General features: G+C 40.4%; 28 non-coding genes across 28 annotated transcripts; 11 read left to right on the top strand and 17 right to left on the bottom strand.

Moving 5' to 3' along the window:
* Window positions 1-763: 763 nt before the first annotated feature.
* On the bottom strand, window positions 764-835 carry TRNAE-UUC (transfer RNA glutamic acid (anticodon UUC)). The gene has a single exon. It is a non-coding gene; the product is annotated as a tRNA-Glu (tRNA).
* An 88-nt stretch (window positions 836-923) lies between these two features.
* On the top strand, window positions 924-996 carry TRNAM-CAU (transfer RNA methionine (anticodon CAU)). The gene has a single exon. It is a non-coding gene; the product is annotated as a tRNA-Met (tRNA).
* A 322-nt stretch (window positions 997-1,318) lies between these two features.
* On the bottom strand, window positions 1,319-1,390 carry TRNAE-CUC (transfer RNA glutamic acid (anticodon CUC)). The gene has a single exon. It is a non-coding gene; the product is annotated as a tRNA-Glu (tRNA).
* Window positions 1,391-2,461: 1,071 nt separating this feature from the next.
* TRNAE-UUC (transfer RNA glutamic acid (anticodon UUC)) lies at window positions 2,462-2,533 on the bottom strand. The gene has a single exon. It is a non-coding gene; the product is annotated as a tRNA-Glu (tRNA).
* Window positions 2,534-2,621: 88 nt separating this feature from the next.
* TRNAM-CAU (transfer RNA methionine (anticodon CAU)) lies at window positions 2,622-2,694 on the top strand. Its single transcript has one exon. It is a non-coding gene; the product is annotated as a tRNA-Met (tRNA).
* Window positions 2,695-3,016: 322 nt separating this feature from the next.
* Window positions 3,017-3,088, bottom strand: TRNAE-CUC (transfer RNA glutamic acid (anticodon CUC)). Its single transcript has one exon. It is a non-coding gene; the product is annotated as a tRNA-Glu (tRNA).
* Window positions 3,089-4,158: 1,070 nt separating this feature from the next.
* On the bottom strand, window positions 4,159-4,230 carry TRNAE-UUC (transfer RNA glutamic acid (anticodon UUC)). The gene has a single exon. It is a non-coding gene; the product is annotated as a tRNA-Glu (tRNA).
* Window positions 4,231-4,318: 88 nt separating this feature from the next.
* TRNAM-CAU (transfer RNA methionine (anticodon CAU)) lies at window positions 4,319-4,391 on the top strand. Its single transcript has one exon. It is a non-coding gene; the product is annotated as a tRNA-Met (tRNA).
* A 322-nt stretch (window positions 4,392-4,713) lies between these two features.
* Window positions 4,714-4,785, bottom strand: TRNAE-CUC (transfer RNA glutamic acid (anticodon CUC)). The gene has a single exon. It is a non-coding gene; the product is annotated as a tRNA-Glu (tRNA).
* Window positions 4,786-5,857: 1,072 nt separating this feature from the next.
* Window positions 5,858-5,929, bottom strand: TRNAE-UUC (transfer RNA glutamic acid (anticodon UUC)). The gene has a single exon. It is a non-coding gene; the product is annotated as a tRNA-Glu (tRNA).
* An 88-nt stretch (window positions 5,930-6,017) lies between these two features.
* TRNAM-CAU (transfer RNA methionine (anticodon CAU)) lies at window positions 6,018-6,090 on the top strand. Its single transcript has one exon. It is a non-coding gene; the product is annotated as a tRNA-Met (tRNA).
* Window positions 6,091-6,412: 322 nt separating this feature from the next.
* Window positions 6,413-6,484, bottom strand: TRNAE-CUC (transfer RNA glutamic acid (anticodon CUC)). Its single transcript has one exon. It is a non-coding gene; the product is annotated as a tRNA-Glu (tRNA).
* Window positions 6,485-7,556: 1,072 nt separating this feature from the next.
* TRNAE-UUC (transfer RNA glutamic acid (anticodon UUC)) lies at window positions 7,557-7,628 on the bottom strand. The gene has a single exon. It is a non-coding gene; the product is annotated as a tRNA-Glu (tRNA).
* An 88-nt stretch (window positions 7,629-7,716) lies between these two features.
* On the top strand, window positions 7,717-7,789 carry TRNAM-CAU (transfer RNA methionine (anticodon CAU)). The gene has a single exon. It is a non-coding gene; the product is annotated as a tRNA-Met (tRNA).
* A 1,464-nt stretch (window positions 7,790-9,253) lies between these two features.
* On the bottom strand, window positions 9,254-9,325 carry TRNAE-UUC (transfer RNA glutamic acid (anticodon UUC)). Its single transcript has one exon. It is a non-coding gene; the product is annotated as a tRNA-Glu (tRNA).
* A 483-nt stretch (window positions 9,326-9,808) lies between these two features.
* Window positions 9,809-9,880, bottom strand: TRNAE-CUC (transfer RNA glutamic acid (anticodon CUC)). Its single transcript has one exon. It is a non-coding gene; the product is annotated as a tRNA-Glu (tRNA).
* Window positions 9,881-11,105: 1,225 nt separating this feature from the next.
* TRNAM-CAU (transfer RNA methionine (anticodon CAU)) lies at window positions 11,106-11,178 on the top strand. The gene has a single exon. It is a non-coding gene; the product is annotated as a tRNA-Met (tRNA).
* Window positions 11,179-12,646: 1,468 nt separating this feature from the next.
* TRNAE-UUC (transfer RNA glutamic acid (anticodon UUC)) lies at window positions 12,647-12,718 on the bottom strand. The gene has a single exon. It is a non-coding gene; the product is annotated as a tRNA-Glu (tRNA).
* An 88-nt stretch (window positions 12,719-12,806) lies between these two features.
* On the top strand, window positions 12,807-12,879 carry TRNAM-CAU (transfer RNA methionine (anticodon CAU)). Its single transcript has one exon. It is a non-coding gene; the product is annotated as a tRNA-Met (tRNA).
* Window positions 12,880-14,344: 1,465 nt separating this feature from the next.
* Window positions 14,345-14,416, bottom strand: TRNAE-UUC (transfer RNA glutamic acid (anticodon UUC)). Its single transcript has one exon. It is a non-coding gene; the product is annotated as a tRNA-Glu (tRNA).
* An 88-nt stretch (window positions 14,417-14,504) lies between these two features.
* Window positions 14,505-14,577, top strand: TRNAM-CAU (transfer RNA methionine (anticodon CAU)). The gene has a single exon. It is a non-coding gene; the product is annotated as a tRNA-Met (tRNA).
* Window positions 14,578-14,899: 322 nt separating this feature from the next.
* On the bottom strand, window positions 14,900-14,971 carry TRNAE-CUC (transfer RNA glutamic acid (anticodon CUC)). The gene has a single exon. It is a non-coding gene; the product is annotated as a tRNA-Glu (tRNA).
* A 1,078-nt stretch (window positions 14,972-16,049) lies between these two features.
* On the bottom strand, window positions 16,050-16,121 carry TRNAE-UUC (transfer RNA glutamic acid (anticodon UUC)). The gene has a single exon. It is a non-coding gene; the product is annotated as a tRNA-Glu (tRNA).
* Window positions 16,122-16,209: 88 nt separating this feature from the next.
* On the top strand, window positions 16,210-16,282 carry TRNAM-CAU (transfer RNA methionine (anticodon CAU)). Its single transcript has one exon. It is a non-coding gene; the product is annotated as a tRNA-Met (tRNA).
* Window positions 16,283-17,746: 1,464 nt separating this feature from the next.
* TRNAE-UUC (transfer RNA glutamic acid (anticodon UUC)) lies at window positions 17,747-17,818 on the bottom strand. The gene has a single exon. It is a non-coding gene; the product is annotated as a tRNA-Glu (tRNA).
* An 88-nt stretch (window positions 17,819-17,906) lies between these two features.
* On the top strand, window positions 17,907-17,979 carry TRNAM-CAU (transfer RNA methionine (anticodon CAU)). Its single transcript has one exon. It is a non-coding gene; the product is annotated as a tRNA-Met (tRNA).
* A 1,472-nt stretch (window positions 17,980-19,451) lies between these two features.
* TRNAE-UUC (transfer RNA glutamic acid (anticodon UUC)) lies at window positions 19,452-19,523 on the bottom strand. Its single transcript has one exon. It is a non-coding gene; the product is annotated as a tRNA-Glu (tRNA).
* An 88-nt stretch (window positions 19,524-19,611) lies between these two features.
* On the top strand, window positions 19,612-19,684 carry TRNAM-CAU (transfer RNA methionine (anticodon CAU)). Its single transcript has one exon. It is a non-coding gene; the product is annotated as a tRNA-Met (tRNA).
* The last annotated feature ends 248 nt before the right edge of the window (window positions 19,685-19,932 follow it).

The following is a 19,932-nucleotide window of genomic DNA, read 5'->3' on the forward strand; positions in this document are numbered from 1 at the left end:
TCCCTTAAAACCTAGGAGTTACAAGTGAGAAATAAGAATGGTTTGAGCGTTGACCTCAAATGGTATGTGGTGCAAATAAATAACCCAAAACTCTGGTGGTTGACATTTTTGCTGCATAGAGCAGTTCCAACCTAAACTGATTCCATCTACAAGGTTTGTGGCAGTTTTTGAATGTGCGTACATATGCCAAAGGAGGTCACTCCCATAGCAGGAATTGAACCAGTCAACCAGCGATGCTAGGTCCTTTTCCGCATGGGGCAAGCTTTACACTAACCAACAAGACAGGTTTAAAAAAAAAAAAAAAAAAGAAGTTTTTTGCTTTGATTAAATAAATTTTACATTACTAAAGCTAAAACTTTCCACATGAACACCATAATTAGCATATCAGTTGGCAATCTGAAGAATATGAGTTTATTCCTCACATGTGGTACTACTCCCTCCTTTTCTCAGGAGACTGTGTTACCAACTCAGAACTTTCCCATTAATTTCTGAAATGTTTCCGATTGGAAATGAAGTAGGAGCCCTAATGACAGACAGAACACATGGATTGTTGGGCCCCTAACACTTTGGAGTAAAAAGGTGTAGTTGAGAATGAGTTAAGCTATGAAACAAAATTAAATCTTGTGCAAAAGGTCAGAATGAATGAAAAATACCCTGGTGTTCAGCATTTTTGACTGCAAAGTGCAAATTCTATCTGAAGTACTTTTATTTGCAAAACACATTTCAGTCTTTGAATGTTGGCAGTAGTACAGAAAAAAGTGAATTCCCATACCGGGAGTCGAACCCGGGCCGCCTGGGTGAAAACCAGGAATCCTAACCGCTAGACCATATGGGAATAGATACCTTCAAGCTCGTTGACAATATGAAAAAAATAAGTTTCGTGCCTTGCACAAGAAGTGTCTGCAGATTAGCTTGTGTGTCTTGCCTCGTTAGCGCAGTAGGTAGCGCGTCAGTCTCATAATCTGAAGGTCGTGAGTTCGATCCTCACACGGGGCAGCATATTCCTCTTTTCTTAAGAGATATTGTCCCCAATTTAGAACTTTCCCTTTCAGTTCTAAAATGATTCTGATAATGAAGAAATTGTGAGCCCAAATGACAGACAGTACAAATGGGTTGTTGAGTCTCTTAACACCTTTGGTGTAAAAAGAGGTAGTTGGGAATGATTTGAGCTATGAAACCAAACTCAGTCTTGCGCCAAAAGTCGCAATGAATGGACAAAAAGCTGGTGCTCAGCATTTTTGACGGTTAAGTCCAAATTGTACCTGAGATACGTTTGACTGAAAATAACGCATCAGTAGTTAGTACAGAAAAGGGTACTTTCCCATACCGGGAGTCGAACCCGGGCCGCCTGGGTGAGAACCAGGAATCCTAACCGCTAGACCATATGGGAAATGATGCATAGCGGTATCAGTGACAATGTAAAAAAAAGAAGTTTACTACTTGACACAAGAAACTTCTGCAGTTCAATTTGCGCAACTTGCCTCCTTAACACAGTAGGAAGCAAATCCGTCTCATAAGCTAAAGGTTGAACTTTTGATGCTCAGAAGAGGCACTGGCCCCTTGTTTTTTCAATCAATTCTGTCTCCATCTTTGCTAGAGAGCCACCGATTTTTCCCATTCAGTACCAAAACATAACCGATTGCAGCAAAGAGGAGAGCTCTAATAACAGACAGGGAAAAAAGGGTTGCTGAGTCCCTTAAAACCTAGGAGTTACAAGTGAGAAATAAGAATGGTTTGAGCGTTGACCTCAAATGGTATGTGGTGCAAATAAATAACCCAAAACTCTGGTGGTTGACATTTTTGCTGCATAGAGCAGTTCCAACCTAAACTGATTCCATCTACAAGGTTTGTGGCAGTTTTTGAATGTGCGTACATATGCCAAAGGAGGTCACTCCCATAGCAGGAATTGAACCAGTCAACCAGCGATGCTAGGTCCTTTTCCGCATGGGGCAAGCTTTACACTAACCAACAAGACAGGTTTAAAAAAAAAAAAAAAAAAAAAAAAGAAGTTTTTTGCTTTGATTAAATAAATTTTACATTACTAAAGCTAAAACTTTCCACATGAACACCATAATTAGCATATCAGTTGGCAATCTGAAGAATATGAGTTTATTCCTCACATGTGGTACTACTCCCTCCTTTTCTCAGGAGACTGTGTTACCAACTCAGAACTTTCCCATTAATTTCTGAAATGTTTCCGATTGGAAATGAAGTAGGAGCCCTAATGACAGACAGAACACATGGATTGTTGGGCCCCTAACACTTTGGAGTAAAAAGGTGTAGTTGAGAATGAGTTAAGCTATGAAACAAAATTAAATCTTGTGCAAAAGGTCAGAATGAATGAAAAATACCCTGGTGTTCAGCATTTTTGACTGCAAAGTGCAAATTCTATCTGAAGTACTTTTATTTGCAAAACACATTTCAGTCTTTGAATGTTGGCAGTAGTACAGAAAAAAGTGAATTCCCATACCGGGAGTCGAACCCGGGCCGCCTGGGTGAAAACCAGGAATCCTAACCGCTAGACCATATGGGAATAGATACCTTCAAGCTCGTTGACAATATGAAAAAAATAAGTTTCGTGCCTTGCACAAGAAGTGTCTGCAGATTAGCTTGTGTGTCTTGCCTCGTTAGCGCAGTAGGTAGCGCGTCAGTCTCATAATCTGAAGGTCGTGAGTTCGATCCTCACACGGGGCAGCATATTCCTCTTTTCTTAAGAGATATTGTCCCCAATTTAGAACTTTCCCTTTCAGTTCTAAAATGATTCTGATAATGAAGAAATTGTGAGCCCAAATGACAGACAGTACAAATGGGTTGTTGAGTCTCTTAACACCTTTGGTGTAAAAAGAGGTAGTTGGGAATGATTTGAGCTATGAAACCAAACTCAGTCTTGCGCCAAAAGTCGCAATGAATGGACAAAAAGCTGGTGCTCAGCATTTTTGACGGTTAAGTCCAAATTGTACCTGAGATACGTTTGACTGAAAATAACGCATCAGTAGTTAGTACAGAAAAGGGTACTTTCCCATACCGGGAGTCGAACCCGGGCCGCCTGGGTGAGAACCAGGAATCCTAACCGCTAGACCATATGGGAAATGATGCATAGCGGTATCAGTGACAATGTAAAAAAAAGAAGTTTACTACTTGACACAAGAAACTTCTGCAGTTCAATTTGCGCAACTTGCCTCCTTAACACAGTAGGAAGCAAATCCGTCTCATAAGCTAAAGGTTGAACTTTTGATGCTCAGAAGAGGCACTGGCCCCTTGTTTTTTCAATCAATTCTGTCTCCATCTTTGCTAGAGAGCCACCGATTTTTCCCATTCAGTACCAAAACATAACCGATTGCAGCAAAGAGGAGAGCTCTAATAACAGACAGGGAAAAAAGGGTTGCTGAGTCCCTTAAAACCTAGGAGTTACAAGTGAGAAATAAGAATGGTTTGAGCGTTGACCTCAAATGGTATGTGGTGCAAATAAATAACCCAAAACTCTGGTGGTTGACATTTTTGCTGCATAGAGCAGTTCCAACCTAAACTGATTCCATCTACAAGGTTTGTGGCAGTTTTTGAATGTGCGTACATATGCCAAAGGAGGTCACTCCCATAGCAGGAATTGAACCAGTCAACCAGCGATGCTAGGTCCTTTTCCGCATGGGGCAAGCTTTACACTAACCAACAAGACAGGTTTAAAAAAAAAAAAAAAAAAAAAAAGAAGTTTTTTGCTTTGATTAAATCAATTTTACATTACTAAAGCTAAAACTTTCCACATGAACACCATAATTAGCATATCAGTTGGCAATCTGAAGAATATGAGTTTATTCCTCACATGTGGTACTACTCCCTCCTTTTCTCAGGAGACTGTGTTACCAACTCAGAACTTTCCCATTAATTTCTGAAATGTTTCCGATTGGAAATGAAGTAGGAGCCCTAATGACAGACAGAACACATGGATTGTTGGGCCCCTAACACTTTGGAGTAAAAAGGTGTAGTTGAGAATGAGTTAAGCTATGAAACAAAATTAAATCTTGTGCAAAAGGTCAGAATGAATGAAAAATACCCTGGTGTTCAGCATTTTTGACTGCAAAGTGCAAATTCTATCTGAAGTACTTTTATTTGCAAAACACATTTCAGTCTTTGAATGTTGGCAGTAGTACAGAAAAAAGTGAATTCCCATACCGGGAGTCGAACCCGGGCCGCCTGGGTGAAAACCAGGAATCCTAACCGCTAGACCATATGGGAATAGATACCTTCAAGCTCGTTGACAATATGAAAAAAATAAGTTTCGTGCCTTGCACAAGAAGTGTCTGCAGATTAGCTTGTGTGTCTTGCCTCGTTAGCGCAGTAGGTAGCGCGTCAGTCTCATAATCTGAAGGTCGTGAGTTCGATCCTCACACGGGGCAGCATATTCCTCTTTTCTTAAGAGATATTGTCCCCAATTTAGAACTTTCCCTTTCAGTTCTAAAATGATTCTGATAATGAAGAAATTGTGAGCCCAAATGACAGACAGTACAAATGGGTTGTTGAGTCTCTTAACACCTTTGGTGTAAAAAGAGGTAGTTGGGAATGATTTGAGCTATGAAACCAAACTCAGTCTTGCGCCAAAAGTCGCAATGAATGGACAAAAAGCTGGTGCTCAGCATTTTTGACGGTTAAGTCCAAATTGTACCTGAGATACGTTTGACTGAAAATAACGCATCAGTAGTTAGTACAGAAAAGGGTACTTTCCCATACCGGGAGTCGAACCCGGGCCGCCTGGGTGAGAACCAGGAATCCTAACCGCTAGACCATATGGGAAATGATGCATAGCGGTATCAGTGACAATGTAAAAAAAAGAAGTTTACTACTTGACACAAGAAACTTCTGCAGTTCAATTTGCGCAACTTGCCTCCTTAACACAGTAGGAAGCAAATCCGTCTCATAAGCTAAAGGTTGAACTTTTGATGCTCAGAAGAGGCACTGGCCCCTTGTTTTTTCAATCAATTCTGTCTCCATCTTTGCTAGAGAGCCACCGATTTTTCCCATTCAGTACCAAAACATAACCGATTGCAGCAAAGAGGAGAGCTCTAATAACAGACAGGGAAAAAAGGGTTGCTGAGTCCCTTAAAACCTAGGAGTTACAAGTGAGAAATAAGAATGGTTTGAGCGTTGACCTCAAATGGTATGTGGTGCAAATAAATAACCCAAAACTCTGGTGGTTGACATTTTTGCTGCATAGAGCAGTTCCAACCTAAACTGATTCCATCTACAAGGTTTGTGGCAGTTTTTGAATGTGCGTACATATGCCAAAGGAGGTCACTCCCATAGCAGGAATTGAACCAGTCAACCAGCGATGCTAGGTCCTTTTCCGCATGGGGCAAGCTTTACACTAACCAACAAGACAGGTTTAAAAAAAAAAAAAAAAAAAAAAAAAGAAGTTTTTTGCTTTGATTAAATAAATTTTACATTACTAAAGCTAAAACTTTCCACATGAACACCATAATTAGCATATCAGTTGGCAATCTGAAGAATATGAGTTTATTCCTCACATGTGGTACTACTCCCTCCTTTTCTCAGGAGACTGTGTTACCAACTCAGAACTTTCCCATTAATTTCTGAAATGTTTCCGATTGGAAATGAAGTAGGAGCCCTAATGACAGACAGAACACATGGATTGTTGGGCCCCTAACACTTTGGAGTAAAAAGGTGTAGTTGAGAATGAGTTAAGCTATGAAACAAAATTAAATCTTGTGCAAAAGGTCAGAATGAATGAAAAATACCCTGGTGTTCAGCATTTTTGACTGCAAAGTGCAAATTCTATCTGAAGTACTTTTATTTGCAAAACACATTTCAGTCTTTGAATGTTGGCAGTAGTACAGAAAAAAGTGAATTCCCATACCGGGAGTCGAACCCGGGCCGCCTGGGTGAAAACCAGGAATCCTAACCGCTAGACCATATGGGAATAGATACCTTCAAGCTCGTTGACAATATGAAAAAAATAAGTTTCGTGCCTTGCACAAGAAGTGTCTGCAGATTAGCTTGTGTGTCTTGCCTCGTTAGCGCAGTAGGTAGCGCGTCAGTCTCATAATCTGAAGGTCGTGAGTTCGATCCTCACACGGGGCAGCATATTCCTCTTTTCTTAAGAGATATTGTCCCCAATTTAGAACTTTCCCTTTCAGTTCTAAAACGATTCTGATAATGAAGAAATTGTGAGCCCAAATGACAGACAGTACAAATGGGTTGTTGAGTCTCTTAACACCTTTGGTGTAAAAAGAGGTAGTTGGGAATGATTTGAGCTATGAAACCAAACTCAGTCTTGCGCCAAAAGTCGCAATGAATGGACAAAAAGCTGGTGCTCAGCATTTTTGACGGTTAAGTCCAAATTGTACCTGAGATACGTTTGACTGAAAATAACGCATCAGTAGTTAGTACAGAAAAGGGTACTTTCCCATACCGGGAGTCGAACCCGGGCCGCCTGGGTGAGAACCAGGAATCCTAACCGCTAGACCATATGGGAAATGATGCATAGCGGTATCAGTGACAATGTAAAAAAAAGAAGTTTACTACTTGACACAAGAAACTTCTGCAGTTCAATTTGCGCAACTTGCCTCGTTAACACAGTAGGAAGCAAATCCGTCTCATAAGCTAAAGGTTGAACTTTTGATGCTCAGAAGAGGCACTGGCCCCTTGTTTTTTCAATCAATTCTGTCTCCATCTTTGCTAGAGAGCCACCGATTTTTCCCATTCAGTACCAAAACATAACCGATTGCAGCAAAGAGGAGAGCTCTAATAACAGACAGGGAAAAAAGGGTTGCTGAGTCCCTTAAAACCTAGGAGTTACAAGTGAGAAATAAGAATGGTTTGAGCGTTGACCTCAAATGGTATGTGGTGCAAATAAATAACCCAAAACTCTGGTGGTTGACATTTTTGCTGCATAGAGCAGTTCCAACCTAAACTGATTCCATCTACAAGGTTTGTGGCAGTTTTTGAATGTGCGTACATATGCCAAAGGAGGTCACTCCCATAGCAGGAATTGAACCAGTCAACCAGCGATGCTAGGTCCTTTTCCGCATGGGGCAAGCTTTACACTAACCAACAAGACAGGTTTAAAAAAAAAAAAAAAAAAAAAAAAAGAAGTTTTTTGCTTTGATTAAATAAATTTTACATTACTAAAGCTAAAACTTTCCACATGAACACCATAATTAGCATATCAGTTGGCAATCTGAAGAATATGAGTTTATTCCTCAAATGTGGTACTACTCCCTCCTTTTCTCAGGAGACTGTGTTACCAACTCAGAACTTTCCCATTAATTTCTGAAATGTTTCCGATTGGAAATGAAGTAGGAGCCCTAATGACAGACAGAACACATGGATTGTTGGGCCCCTAACACTTTGGAGTAAAAAGGTGTAGTTGAGAATGAGTTAAGCTATGAAACAAAATTAAATCTTGTGCAAAAGGTCAGAATGAATGAAAAATACCCTGGTGTTCAGCATTTTTGACTGCAAAGTGCAAATTCTATCTGAAGTACTTTTATTTGCAAAACACATTTCAGTCTTTGAATGTTGGCAGTAGTACAGAAAAAAGTGAATTCCCATACCGGGAGTCGAACCCGGGCCGCCTGGGTGAAAACCAGGAATCCTAACCGCTAGACCATATGGGAATAGATACCTTCAAGCTCGTTGACAATATGAAAAAAATAAGTTTCGTGCCTTGCACAAGAAGTGTCTGCAGATTAGCTTGTGTGTCTTGCCTCGTTAGCGCAGTAGGTAGCGCGTCAGTCTCATAATCTGAAGGTCGTGAGTTCGATCCTCACACGGGGCAGCATATTCCTCTTTTCTTAAGAGATATTGTCCCCAATTTAGAACTTTCCCTTTCAGTTCTAAAATGATTCTGATAATGAAGAAATTGTGAGCCCAAATGACAGACAGTACAAATGGGTTGTTGAGTCTCTTAACACCTTTGGTGTAAAAAGAGGTAGTTGGGAATGATTTGAGCTATGAAACCAAACTCAGTCTTGCGCCAAAAGTCGCAATGAATGGACAAAAAGCTGGTGCTCAGCATTTTTGACGGTTAAGTCCAAATTGTACCTGAGATACGTTTGACTGAAAATAACGCATCAGTAGTTAGTACAGAAAAGGGTACTTTCCCATACCGGGAGTCGAACACAGGCCGCCTGGGTGAGAACCAGGAATCCTAACCGCTAGACCATATGGGAAATGATGCATAGCGGTATCAGTGACAATGTAAAAAAAAGAAGTTTACTACTTGACACAAGAAACTTCTGCAGTTCAATTTGCGCAACTTGCCTCGTTAACACAGTAGGAAGCAAATCCGTCTCATAAGCTAAAGGTTGAACTTTTGATGCTCAGAAGAGGCACTGGCCCCTTGTTTTTTCAATCAATTCTGTCTCCATCTTTGCTAGAGAGCCACCGATTTTTCCCATTCAGTACCAAAACATAACCGATTGCAGCAAAGAGGAGAGCTCTAATAACAGACAGGGAAAAAAGGGTTGCTGAGTCCCTTAAAACCTAGGAGTTACAAGTGAGAAATAAGAATGGTTTGAGCGTTGACCTCAAATGGTATGTGGTGCAAATAAATAACCCAAAACTCTGGTGGTTGACATTTTTGCTGCATAGAGCAGTTCCAACCTAAACTGATTCCATCTACAAGGTTTGTGGCAGTTTTTGAATGTGCGTACATATGCCAAAGGAGGTCACTCCCATAGCAGGAATTGAACCAGTCAACCAGCGATGCTAGGTCCTTTTCCGCATGGGGCAAGCTTTACACTAACCAACAAGACAGGTTTAAAAAAAAAAAAAAAAAAAAAAAGAAGTTTTTTGCTTTGATTAAATAAATTTTACATTACTAAAGCTAAAACTTTCCACATGAACACCATAATTAGCATATCAGTTGGCAATCTGAAGAATATGAGTTTATTCCTCACATGTGGTACTACTCCCTCCTTTTCTCAGGAGACTGTGTTACCAACTCAGAACTTTCCCATTAATTTCTGAAATGTTTCCGATTGGAAATGAAGTAGGAGCCCTAATGACAGACAGAACACATGGATTGTTGGGCCCCTAACACTTTGGAGTAAAAAGGTGTAGTTGAGAATGAGTTAAGCTATGAAACAAAATTAAATCTTGTGCAAAAGGTCAGAATGAATGAAAAATACCCTGGTGTTCAGCATTTTTGACTGCAAAGTGCAAATTCTATCTGAAGTACTTTTATTTGCAAAACACATTTCAGTCTTTGAATGTTGGCAGTAGTACAGAAAAAAGTGAATTCCCATACCGGGAGTCGAACCCGGGCCGCCTGGGTGAAAACCAGGAATCCTAACCGCTAGACCATATGGGAATAGATACCTTCAAGCTCGTTGACAATATGAAAAAAATAAGTTTCGTGCCTTGCACAAGAAGTGTCTGCAGATTAGCTTGTGTGTCTTGCCTCGTTAGCGCAGTAGGTAGCGCGTCAGTCTCATAATCTGAAGGTCGTGAGTTCGGTCCTCACACGGGGCAGCATATTCCTCTTTTCTTAAGAGATATTGTCCCCAATTTAGAACTTTCCCTTTCAGTTCTAAAATGATTCTGATAATGAAGAAATTGTGAGCCCAAATGACAGACAGTACAAATGGGTTGTTGAGTCTCTTAACACCTTTGGTGTAAAAAGAGGTAGTTGGGAATGATTTGAGCTATGAAACCAAACTCAGTCTTGCGCCAAAAGTCGCAATGAATGGACAAAAAGCTGGTGCTCAGCATTTTTGACGGTTAAGTCCAAATTGTACCTGAGATACGTTTGACTGAAAATAACGCATCAGTAGTTAGTACAGAAAAGGGTACTTTCCCATACCGGGAGTCGAACCCGGGCCGCCTGGGTGAGAACCAGGAATCCTAACCGCTAGACCATATGGGAAATGATGCATAGCGGTATCAGTGACAATGTAAAAAAAAGAAGTTTACTACTTGACACAAGAAACTTCTGCAGTTCAATTTGCGCAACTTGCCTCCTTAACACAGTAGGAAGCAAATCCGTCTCATAAGCTAAAGGTTGAACTTTTGATGCTCAGAAGAGGCACTGGCCCCTTGTTTTTTCAATCAATTCTGTCTCCATCTTTGCTAGAGAGCCACCGATTTTTCCCATTCAGTACCAAAACATAACCGATTGCAGCAAAGAGGAGAGCTCTAATAACAGACAGGGAAAAAAGGGTTGCTGAGTCCCTTAAAACCTAGGAGTTACAAGTGAGAAATAAGAATGGTTTGAGCGTTGACCTCAAATGGTATGTGGTGCAAATAAATAACCCAAAACTCTGGTGGTTGACATTTTTGCTGCATAGAGCAGTTCCAACCTAAACTGATTCCATCTACAAGGTTTGTGGCAGTTTTTGAATGTGCGTACATATGCCAAAGGAGGTCACTCCCATAGCAGGAATTGAACCAGTCAACCAGCGATGCTAGGTCCTTTTCCGCATGGGGCAAGCTTTACACTAACCAACAAGACAGGTTTAAAAAAAAAAAAAAAAAAAAAAAAAAAGAAGTTTTTTGCTTTGATTAAATAAATTTTACATTACTAAAGCTAAAACTTTCCACATGAACACCATAATTAGCATATCAGTTGGCAATCTGAAGAATATGAGTTTATTCCTCAAATGTGGTACTACTCCCTCCTTTTCTCAGGAGACTGTGTTACCAACTCAGAACTTTCCCATTAATTTCTGAAATGTTTCCGATTGGAAATGAAGTAGGAGCCCTAATGACAGACAGAACACATGGATTGTTGGGCCCCTAACACTTTGGAGTAAAAAGGTGTAGTTGAGAATGAGTTAAGCTATGAAACAAAATTAAATCTTGTGCAAAAGGTCAGAATGAATGAAAAATACCCTGGTGTTCAGCATTTTTGACTGCAAAGTGCAAATTCTATCTGAAGTACTTTTATTTGCAAAACACATTTCAGTCTTTGAATGTTGGCAGTAGTACAGAAAAAAGTGAATTCCCATACCGGGAGTCGAACCTGGGTGAAAACCAGGAATCCTAACCGCTAGACCATATGGGAATAGATACCTTCAAGCTCGTTGACAATATGAAAAAAATAAGTTTCGTGCCTTGCACAAGAAGTGTCTGCAGATTAGCTTGTGTGTCTTGCCTCGTTAGCGCAGTAGGTAGCGCGTCAGTCTCATAATCTGAAGGTCGTGAGTTCGATCCTCACACGGGGCAGCATATTCCTCTTTTCTTAAGAGATATTGTCCCCAATTTAGAACTTTCTCCTTTCAGTTCTAAAACGATTCTGATAATTAAGGAATTGTGAGCCCAAATGACAGACAGTACAAATGGGTTGTTGAGTCTCTTAACACCTTTGGTGTAAAAAGAGGTAGTTGGGAATGATTTGAGCTATGAAACCAAACTCAGTCTTGCGCCAAAAGTCGCAATGAATGGACAAAAAGCTGGTGCTCAGCATTTTTGACGGTTAAGTCCAAATTGTACCTGAGATACGTTTGACTGAAAATAACGCATCAGTAGTTAGTACAGAAAAGGGTACTTTCCCATACCGGGAGTCGAACACGGGCCGCCTGGGTGAGAACCAGGAATCCTAACCGCTAGACCATATGGGAAATGATGCATAGCGGTATCAGTGACAATGTAAAAAAAAGAAGTTTACTACTTGACACAAGAAACTTCTGCAGTTCAATTTGCGCAACTTGCCTCGTTAACACAGTAGGAAGCAAATCCGTCTCATAAGCTAAAGGTTGAACTTTTGATGCTCAGAAGAGGCACTGGCCCCTTGTTTTTTCAATCAATTCTGTCTCCATCTTTGCTAGAGAGCCACCGATTTTTCCCATTCAGTACCAAAACATAACCGATTGCAGCAAAGAGGAGAGCTCTAATAACAGACAGGGAAAAAAGGGTTGCTGAGTCCCTTAAAACCTAGGAGTTACAAGTGAGAAATAAGAATGGTTTGAGCGTTGACCTCAAATGGTATGTGGTGCAAATAAATAACCCAAAACTCTGGTGGTTGACATTTTTGCTGCATAGAGCAGTTCCAACCTAAACTGATTCCATCTACAAGGTTTGTGGCAGTTTTTGAATGTGCGTACATATGCCAAAGGAGGTCACTCCCATAGCAGGAATTGAACCAGTCAACCAGCGATGCTAGGTCCTTTTCCGCATGGGGCAAGCTTTACACTAACCAACAAGACAGGTTTAAAAAAAAAAAAAAAAAAAAAAAAAAGAAGTTTTTTGCTTTGATTAAATAAATTTTACATTACTAAAGCTAAAACTTTCCACATGAACACCATAATTAGCATATCAGTTGGCAATCTGAAGAATATGAGTTTATTCCTCACATGTGGTACTACTCCCTCCTTTTCTCAGGAGACTGTGTTACCAACTCAGAACTTTCCCATTAATTTCTGAAATGTTTCCGATTGGAAATGAAGTAGGAGCCCTAATGACAGACAGAACACATGGATTGTTGGGCCCCTAACACTTTGGAGTAAAAAGGTGTAGTTGAGAATGAGTTAAGCTATGAAACAAAATTAAATCTTGTGCAAAAGGTCAGAATGAATGAAAAATACCCTGGTGTTCAGCATTTTTGACTGCAAAGTGCAAATTCTATCTGAAGTACTTTTATTTGCAAAACACATTTCAGTCTTTGAATGTTGGCAGTAGTACAGAAAAAAGTGAATTCCCATACCGGGAGTCGAACCCGGGCCGCCTGGGTGAAAACCAGGAATCCTAACCGCTAGACCATATGGGAATAGATACCTTCAAGCTCGTTGACAATATGAAAAAAATAAGTTTCGTGCCTTGCACAAGAAGTGTCTGCAGATTAGCTTGTGTGTCTTGCCTCGTTAGCGCAGTAGGTAGCGCGTCAGTCTCATAATCTGAAGGTCGTGAGTTCGATCCTCACACGGGGCAGCATATTCCTCTTTTCTTAAGAGATATTGTCCCCAATTTAGAACTTTCCCTTTCAGTTCTAAAACGATTCTGATAATTAAGGAATTGTGAGCCCAAATGACAGACAGTACAAATGGGTTGTTGAGTCTCTTAACACCTTTGGTGTAAAAAGAGGTAGTTGGGAATGATTTGAGCTATGAAACCAAACTCAGTCTTGCGCCAAAAGTCGCAATGAATGGACAAAAAGCTGGTGCTCAGCATTTTTGACGGTTAAGTCCAAATTGTACCTGAGATACGTTTGACTGAAAATAACGCATCAGTAGTTAGTACAGAAAAGGGTACTTTCCCATACCGGGAGTCGAACACGGGCCGCCTGGGTGAGAACCAGGAATCCTAACCGCTAGACCATATGGGAAATGATGCATAGCGGTATCAGTGACAATGTAAAAAAAAGAAGTTTACTACTTGACACAAGAAACTTCTGCAGTTCAATTTGCGCAACTTGCCTCGTTAACACAGTAGGAAGCAAATCCGTCTCATAAGCTAAAGGTTGAACTTTTGATGCTCAGAAGAGGCACTGGCCCCTTGTTTTTTCAATCAATTCTGTCTCCATCTTTGCTAGAGAGCCACCGATTTTTCCCATTCAGTACCAAAACATAACCGATTGCAGCAAAGAGGAGAGCTCTAATAACAGACAGGGAAAAAAGGGTTGCTGAGTCCCTTAAAACCTAGGAGTTACAAGTGAGAAATAAGAATGGTTTGAGCGTTGACCTCAAATGGTATGTGGTGCAAATAAATAACCCAAAACTCTGGTGGTTGACATTTTTGCTGCATAGAGCAGTTCCAACCTAAACTGATTCCATCTACAAGGTTTGTGGCAGTTTTTGAATGTGCGTACATAAGGTTAGATGGATCAGTATTTGAATGTTCGTCATATGCAGCAAAAGGAGGTCAACCTCCCAAGAGGAATTGAACCAGTCAACCAGCGATGCTAGGTCCTTTTCCGCATGGGGCAAGCTTTACACTAACCAACAAGACAGGTTTAAAAAAAAAAAAAAGTTAAAATAATATAAGCTAACTTTCCACATGAACACCATAATTAGCATATCAGTTGGCAATCTGAAGAATATGAGTTTATTCCTCACATGTGGTACTACTCCCTCCTTTTCTCAGGAGACTGTGTTACCAACTCAGAACTTTCCCATTAATTTCTGAAATGTTTCCGATTGGAAATGAAGTAGGAGCCCTAATGACAGACAGAACACATGGATTGTTGGGCCCCTAACACTTTGGAGTAAAAAGGTGTAGTTGAGAATGAGTTAAGCTATGAAACAAAATTAAATCTTGTGCAAAAGGTCAGAATGAATGAAAAATACCCTGGTGTTCAGCATTTTTGACTGCAAAGTGCAAATTCTATCTGAAGTACTTTTATTTGCAAAACACATTTCAGTCTTTGAATGTTGGCAGTAGTACAGAAAAAAGTGAATTCCCATACCGGGAGTCGAACCCGGGCCGCCTGGGTGAAAACCAGGAATCCTAACCGCTAGACCATATGGGAATAGATACCTTCAAGCTCGTTGACAATATGAAAAAAATAAGTTTCGTGCCTTGCACAAGAAGTGTCTGCAGATTAGCTTGTGTGTCTTGCCTCGTTAGCGCAGTAGGTAGCGCGTCAGTCTCATAATCTGAAGGTCGTGAGTTCGATCCTCACACGGGGCAGCATATTCCTCTTTTCTTAAGAGATATTGTCCCCAATTTAGAACTTTCCCTTTCAGTTCTAAAATGATTCTGATAATGAAGAAATTGTGAGCCCAAATGACAGACAGTACAAATGGGTTGTTGAGTCTCTTAACACCTTTGGTGTAAAAAGAGGTAGTTGGGAATGATTTGAGCTATGAAACCAAACTCAGTCTTGCGCCAAAAGTCGCAATGAATGGACAAAAAGCTGGTGCTCAGCATTTTTGACGGTTAAGTCCAAATTGTACCTGAGATACGTTTGACTGAAAATAACGCATCAGTAGTTAGTACAGAAAAGGGTACTTTCCCATACCGGGAGTCGAACCCGGGCCGCCTGGGTGAGAACCAGGAATCCTAACCGCTAGACCATATGGGAAATGATGCATAGCGGTATCAGTGACAATGTAAAAAAAAGAAGTTTACTACTTGACACAAGAAACTTCTGCAGTTCAATTTGCGCAACTTGCCTCCTTAACACAGTAGGAAGCAAATCCGTCTCATAAGCTAAAGGTTGAACTTTTGATGCTCAGAAGAGGCACTGGCCCCTTGTTTTTTCAATCAATTCTGTCTCCATCTTTGCTAGAGAGCCACCGATTTTTCCCATTCAGTACCAAAACATAACCGATTGCAGCAAAGAGGAGAGCTCTAATAACAGACAGGGAAAAAAGGGTTGCTGAGTCCCTTAAAACCTAGGAGTTACAAGTGAGAAATAAGAATGGTTTGAGCGTTGACCTCAAATGGTATGTGGTGCAAATAAATAACCCAAAACTCTGGTGGTTGACATTTTTGCTGCATAGAGCAGTTCCAACCTAAACTGATTCCATCTACAAGGTTTGTGGCAGTTTTTGAATGTGCGTACATATGCCAAAGGAGGTCACTCCCATAGCAGGAATTGAACCAGTCAACCAGCGATGCTAGGTCCTTTTCCGCATGGGGCAAGCTTTACACTAACCAACAAGACAGGTTTAAAAAAAAAAAAAAAAAAAAAAAAAAAAAAAGAAGTTTTTTGCTTTGATTAAATAAATTTTACATTACTAAAGCTAAAACTTTCCACATGAACACCATAATTAGCATATCAGTTGGCAATCTGAAGAATATGAGTTTATTCCTCACATGTGGTACTACTCCCTCCTTTTCTCAGGAGACTGTGTTACCAACTCAGAACTTTCCCATTAATTTCTGAAATGTTTCCGATTGGAAATGAAGTAGGAGCCCTAATGACAGACAGAACACATGGATTGTTGGGCCCCTAACACTTTGGAGTAAAAAGGTGTAGTTGAGAATGAGTTAAGCTATGAAACAAAATTAAATCTTGTGCAAAAGGTCAGAATGAATGAAAAATACCCTGGTGTTCAGCATTTTTGACTGCAAAGTGCAAATTCTATCTGAAGTACTTTTATTTGCAAAACACATTTCAGTCTTTGAATGTTGGCAGTAGTACAGAAAAAAGTGAATTCCCATACCGGGAGTCGAACCCGGGCCGCCTGGGTGAAAACCAGGAATCCTAACCGCTAGACCATATGGGAATAGATACCTTCAAGCTCGTTGACAATATGAAAAAAATAAGTTTCGTGCCTTGCACAAGAAGTGTCTGCAGATTAGCTTGTGTGTCTTGCCTCGTTAGCGCAGTAGGTAGCGCGTCAGTCTCATAATCTGAAGGTCGTGAGTTCGATCCTCACACGGGGCAGCATATTCCTCTTTTCTTAAGAGATATTGTCCCCAATTTAGAACTTTCCCTTTCAGTTCTAAAACGATTCTGATAATTAAGGAATTGTGAGCCCAAATGACAGACAGTACAAATGGGTTGTTGAGTCTCTTAACACCTTTGGTGTAAAAAGAGGTAGTTGGGAATGATTTGAGCTATGAAACCAAACTCAGTCTTGCGCCAAAAGTCGCAATGAATGGACAAAAAGCTGGTGCTCAGCATTTTTGACGGTTAAGTCCAAATTGTACCTGAGATACGTTTGACTGAAAATAACGCATCAGTAGTTAGTACAGAAAAGGGTACTTTCCCATACCGGGAGTCGAACACAGGCCGCCTGGGTGAGAACCAGGAATCCTAACCGCTAGACCATATGGGAAATGATGCATAGCGGTATCAGTGACAATGTAAAAAAAAGAAGTTTACTACTTGACACAAGAAACTTCTGCAGTTCAATTTGCGCAACTTGCCTCGTTAACACAGTAGGAAGCAAATCCGTCTCATAAGCTAAAGGTTGAACTTTTGATGCTCAGAAGAGGCACTGGCCCCTTGTTTTTTCAATCAATTCTGTCTCCATCTTTGCTAGAGAGCCACCGATTTTTCCCATTCAGTACCAAAACATAACCGATTGCAGCAAAGAGGAGAGCTCTAATAACAGACAGGGAAAAAAGGGTTGCTGAGTCCCTTAAAACCTAGGAGTTACAAGTGAGAAATAAGAATGGTTTGAGCGTTGACCTCAAATGGTATGTGGTGCAAATAAATAACCCAAAACTCTGGTGGTTGACATTTTTGCTGCATAGAGCAGTTCCAACCTAAACTGATTCCATCTACAAGGTTTGTGGCAGTTTTTGAATGTGCGTACATATGCCAAAGGAGGTCACTCCCATAGCAGGAATTGAACCAGTCAACCAGCGATGCTAGGTCCTTTTCCGCATGGGGCAAGCTTTACACTAACCAACAAGACAGGTTTAAAAAAAAAAAAAAAAAAAAAAAGAAGTTTTTTGCTTTGATTAAATAAATTTTACATTACTAAAGCTAAAACTTTCCACATGAACACCATAATTAGCATATCAGTTGGCAATCTGAAGAATATGAGTTTATTCCTCAAATGTGGTACTACTCCCTCCTTTTCTCAGGAGACTGTGTTACCAACTCAGAACTTTCCCATTAATTTCTGAAATGTTTCCGATTGGAAATGAAGTAGGAGCCCTAATGACAGACAGAACACATGGATTGTTGGGCCCCTAACACTTTGGAGTAAAAAGGTGTAGTTGAGAATGAGTTAAGCTATGAAACAAAATTAAATCTTGTGCAAAAGGTCAGAATGAATGAAAAATACCCTGGTGTTCAGCATTTTTGACTGCAAAGTGCAAATTCTATCTGAAGTACTTTTATTTGCAAAACACATTTCAGTCTTTGAATGTTGGCAGTAGTACAGAAAAAAGTGAATTCCCATACCGGGAGTCGAACCCGGGCCGCCTGGGTGAAAACCAGGAATCCTAACCGCTAGACCATATGGGAATAGATACCTTCAAGCTCGTTGACAATATGAAAAAAATAAGTTTCGTGCCTTGCACAAGAAGTGTCTGCAGATTAGCTTGTGTGTCTTGCCTCGTTAGCGCAGTAGGTAGCGCGTCAGTCTCATAATCTGAAGGTCGTGAGTTCGATCCTCACACGGGGCAGCATATTCCTCTTTTCTTAAGAGATATTGTCCCCAATTTAGAACTTTCCCTTTCAGTTCTAAAACGATTCTGATAATTAAGGAATTGTGAGCCCAAATGACAGACAGTACAAATGGGTTGTTGAGTCTCTTAACACCTTTGGTGTAAAAAGAGGTAGTTGGGAATGATTTGAGCTATGAAACCAAACTCAGTCTTGCGCCAAAAGTCGCAATGAATGGACAAAAAGCTGGTGCTCAGCATTTTTGACGGTTAAGTCCAAATTGTACCTGAGATACGTTTGACTGAAAATAACGCATCAGTAGTTAGTACAGAAAAGGGTACTTTCCCATACCGGGAGTCGAACACAGGCCGCCTGGGTGAGAACCAGGAATCCTAACCGCTAGACCATATGGGAAATGATGCATAGCGGTATCAGTGACAATGTAAAAAAAAGAAGTTTACTACTTGACACAAGAAACTTCTGCAGTTCAATTTGCGCAACTTGCCTCGTTAACACAGTAGGAAGCAAATCCGTCTCATAAGCTAAAGGTTGAACTTTTGATGCTCAGAAGAGGCACTGGCCCCTTGTTTTTTCAATCAATTCTGTCTCCATCTTTGCTAGAGAGCCACCGATTTTTCCCATTCAGTACCAAAACATAACCGATTGCAGCAAAGAGGAGAGCTCTAATAACAGACAGGGAAAAAAGGGTTGCTGAGTCCCTTAAAACCTAGGAGTTACAAGTGAGAAATAAGAATGGTTTGAGCGTTGACCTCAAATGGTATGTGGTGCAAATAAATAACCCAAAACTCTGGTGGTTGACATTTTTGCTGCATAGAGCAGTTCCAACCTAAACTGATTCCATCTACAAGGTTTGTGGCAGTTTTTGAATGTGCGTACATATGCCAAAGGAGGTCACTCCCATAGCAGGAATTGAACCAGTCAACCAGCGATGCTAGGTCCTTTTCCGCATGGGGCAAGCTTTACACTAACCAACAAGACAGGTTTAAAAAAAAAAAAAAAAAAAAAAAAAAAAAAAGAAGTTTTTTGCTTTGATTAAATAAATTTTACATTACTAAAGCTAAAACTTTCCACATGAACACCATAATTAGCATATCAGTTGGCAATCTGAAGAATATGAGTTTATTCCTCACATGTGGTACTACTCCCTCCTTTTCTCAGGAGACTGTGTTACCAACTCAGAACTTTCCCATTAATTTCTGAAATGTTTCCGATTGGAAATGAAGTAGGAGCCCTAATGACAGACAGAACACATGGATTGTTGGGCCCCTAACACTTTGGAGTAAAAAGGTGTAGTTGAGAATGAGTTAAGCTATGAAACAAAATTAAATCTTGTGCAAAAGGTCAGAATGAATGAAAAATACCCTGGTGTTCAGCATTTTTGACTGCAAAGTGCAAATTCTATCTGAAGTACTTTTATTTGCAAAACACATTTCAGTCTTTGAATGTTGGCAGTAGTACAGAAAAAAGTGAATTCCCATACCGGGAGTCGAACCCGGGCCGCCTGGGTGAAAACCAGGAATCCTAACCGCTAGACCATATGGGAATAGATACCTTCAAGCTCGTTGACAATATGAAAAAAATAAGTTTCGTGCCTTGCACAAGAAGTGTCTGCAGATTAGCTTGTGTGTCTTGCCTCGTTAGCGCAGTAGGTAGCGCGTCAGTCTCATAATCTGAAGGTCGTGAGTTCGATCCTCACACGGGGCAGCATATTCCTCTTTTCTTAAGAGATATTGTCCCCAATTTAGAACTTTCCCTTTCAGTTCTAAAATGATTCTGATAATGAAGAAATTGTGAGCCCAAATGACAGACAGTACAAATGGGTTGTTGAGTCTCTTAACACCTTTGGTGTAAAAAGAGGTAGTTGGGAATGATTTGAGCTATGAAACCAAACTCAGTCTTGCGCCAAAAGTCGCAATGAATGGACAAAAAGCTGGTGCTCAGCATTTTTGACG

Source organism: Ranitomeya imitator, unplaced genomic scaffold (genome assembly GCF_032444005.1).
Source record: "Ranitomeya imitator isolate aRanImi1 unplaced genomic scaffold, aRanImi1.pri SCAFFOLD_252, whole genome shotgun sequence".
Classification (NCBI taxonomy): domain Eukaryota; kingdom Metazoa; phylum Chordata; class Amphibia; order Anura; family Dendrobatidae; genus Ranitomeya; species Ranitomeya imitator.